Source organism: Myotis davidii, unplaced genomic scaffold, assembly GCF_000327345.1.
Source record: "Myotis davidii unplaced genomic scaffold, ASM32734v1 scaffold96, whole genome shotgun sequence".
NCBI lineage: Eukaryota > Metazoa > Chordata > Mammalia > Chiroptera > Vespertilionidae > Myotis > Myotis davidii.
Genome location: NW_006289416.1, coordinates 1,677,322 through 1,680,548, shown reverse-complemented (window position 1 = coordinate 1,680,548; position 3,227 = coordinate 1,677,322).

The following is a 3,227-nucleotide window of genomic DNA, read 5'->3' as shown; positions in this document are numbered from 1 at the left end:
ATTTCTATTACTGAAGAGCTATCAACCTCAAGCTTCTTAAAAAGCTTTTTAAAGTAGGTGCTGCAGGCGGCAAGAACACATCTGTGTGCTCTGAATTTCACATCTTCAACCACAATAGCAATATCACAAAATTCCCCTTCCAGGCGCTGTTCATTTAGTGTTTTCAGAAACAGAGTTTTATGATCATCGTCATTATATTTAATGGTTTCAGACATACTGATGAAAAACTCCTACAAAAAATTTTTAAAAAGAAAGTTGATAATTATGACAATATTTTTCCACATAGAAAATACAGGTAGATTTTCATTTTCTAATCAATTTTTGGTACCTAACAATTTCAGAAAGTCATTAAGAGGGGTTCAAGAGTATGAGTAGGAAAAAAACATCCCAACTTAGGGACTTCCAAATTGTTATTTCTATTTATCTTCAGTTTACTAAATATTTGCCTAGGTATAATGACAGCCAACTTTTACTGAGCACTAATACATGCCCGGTATTGTTCTATGTGCTTTCCACCTCTTTGCGAACGTGAAGATCAAATAAAACTATGAGATAGGTATTACTATCTCCATTTCATAGATGATGTTGGGAATCTGCCCAATATTGTAGTTATTTAGTGGAGAGCTGGGACTTAAATCCAGGCAATCTAGCTCCAAAACCTGTGCTTCCTGACAAGTAGAGTTAATAAAGGCAAATAACTCAGTTTCAAGGTTTGAAAATAGTTCTGAGGCAAGCATCCATCAGTCATGTATGTTGTATCTAGTCTAATTTCAGAGAAAGATTTAGTAAAATAACTAACAGCGTTCAATGTTCTACTTCCTAGAGAGAACTGACAAGTCACTGTAGCAGAACTAGAAAGTTGGAATATTGGAATATTGCCAAAAATATTCCATTTGGTGTTATCTTCTAGCTTTTCCACACCAGTTTTGGGCCACTTCTGAATGAGGGTTAAGGTTTAATACGACCCTCAAAGATGAGCAGTTTCATTCCCTCTAGATGCCAATCTATCTGCCATCCAGACAAAAACATCATCAAGATGGATGTACTTGATAAGTGCTACAGGTATTTTATAAGCAAAAGGAATTTAAAACTGGCACAAAAGACATTTGTCATAATGTCACAGAAAGTGACCTTTTAATAATGGATTCTATGTTTTCTTTTAAAAATATTGTTTGCCTTTCATTCCGCAAGTATAAATGGGGGGGAGAAAGAGAAGTGCAAACACACACACGTGTATATATTTCTTAAAGCAAATACCAAACCATATTTTCAAGATTTAATATCCAAAGTTATAGTTACCATGAACAACTCAGACTATTGTCTTAATGCTTGAAACACCAAATTCTTCAGATCAGAATAACTGATCAGGGGTGTGCCAGTCCTGTAAGAGAAAAGGACACACAAGAATAAGATAGAGTCTTCCTCTACCCCAAATTCTAAATAAGAATGGTTTTTAAAAATAAACTTTCCTTTCTTATCCTGCCACTTGCACATGTACCCATTTTCAGGTTGGGAACAGAGAGGAGGGTGGCTGGCAGCATCAGGTCCGGCTCTGAGCAGACTTGAAGAACAGGGAAGGGCTGCAGCACTTGGAGTGTGGAGGGGCTGTGCGCAGAGTATGCGTTGGAAAGCCACTAAAGAATTTCTCCTCACAGAGACCATTTATAGTGATAGCTATACAGATTATCAGAAAAAGCCAGAAAGTGCCCCTTCCCCCCCACCATTTCCTGCTAAGTATGTGGCCCTCCACATTTTTCTCTAGGCTCATATAGAGAGTATATATATATATATGTATATGTATTTGTAAATACAGAGAAAGTTACAGAAGCTCATATACCCAACAGTTAACACTGGAAGAGAGGGAACAGTAGCTGGTTTCTTCTTCCCACACTTCTGTACAATGTAGCACACATAATTTAAGCTACACTGGTCTTTAAGCCTGCATTTGAGAAACCCCAGTGTTTTCACCTGTATCCCTACAGAGAAGCTCAAAGAAGTCCAGCTTTTTATTTTAAAATATGTATTTTATTGATTTCAGAGAGGAAGGAAGACGGAGATAGAGAAACATCAATGATGAGAGAGAATCATTGATCGGCTACCTCCTACTGGGGACTGAGCCTGCAACCTGGACATGTGCCTTGACTGGAATCGAACCCGGGACCTTTCAGTCCGCAGGCCGATGCTCTATCCACTAAGCCAAACCAGGTAGTGCAGAATTCTAGCTTTTTAATTTGAACTCTTACCAGAGGGACTCCATCCTGCAGACCAATGTCCTGAAAAATATAAAAAGTTTCTTCTACCGAACAGTGATCACACAGACTTCAACGTGGTAAGACCAAGGGAATGGGTTGCAATAGTCTGACCCCAAAACTGTGGTGCAAGACGCAAACCAAGAGACTCAAGTCCTGAAAACTATCACAAAGTTCCCTCTACAGAAGAGCCAACAATCAGTGTGCGTGCGGGCTGGGCACAATTAGTTCTAGGGATGCTTCTCACCTTGTTCCTCACATGGAACCTGGCCTGTAGTCACCCCCAGAAGCAAGTGGCCAGGCCAAACTTCCTACCAGGTCACACTCCCTACCGCTGCCTGTAACTATTCTGGGGCTTGTGGGATAAAAGGGCAAGGACTAGGTAGGGAGAGGAGTGGCCACACACATCAGTGTGCTGATGCCCCCCCCCCTTTTTATTTTTGGCTAGGGTGTTATTTGGCCTTCTTCCTTCCTCCCTCCCCACCCCCTCCCTCCCGACCACCTTTTTCTATTGAGATGTTCCAATGGCTAAGTTCAGGTGAGTCAAACTGGAAGATACCCATTGCCAGTCGGTGCAGGTGGTGAGCCCTGTAGCCCTAACTGCTCCTCCCGAACAAAGCTGCCCTTTAATGCAGGTTCTCCAAATCGCTGGCGCGCCCAGGCGCCCTGACGGAGCAGGGAGCAGGAGCTCCAGCAAAGCCGAACTTACATAAGTAGCGGCAGCCGCCTCCCTGCCCCTGAACGGCCGCGACAATGGTGGCGCCCGACTTCCCTGTCCAAAGCTCGCAACTTCGAGATGGGGAGCTAGAGAACCGAGCGCAAGAGCCATCGAGGAGCCTTCGGGGTTCCTCCAAGCCACGCTCGCACTTCTGTCTGGGAGGTGGGGGGCTGGAGAGGGCCGTTTGTATTTTTCCCCAACAAAAGCTCGGGCCTGGGAGCCGGGAGATGAAGGGGCCCCTTTCCCTTTCATCATCGGGC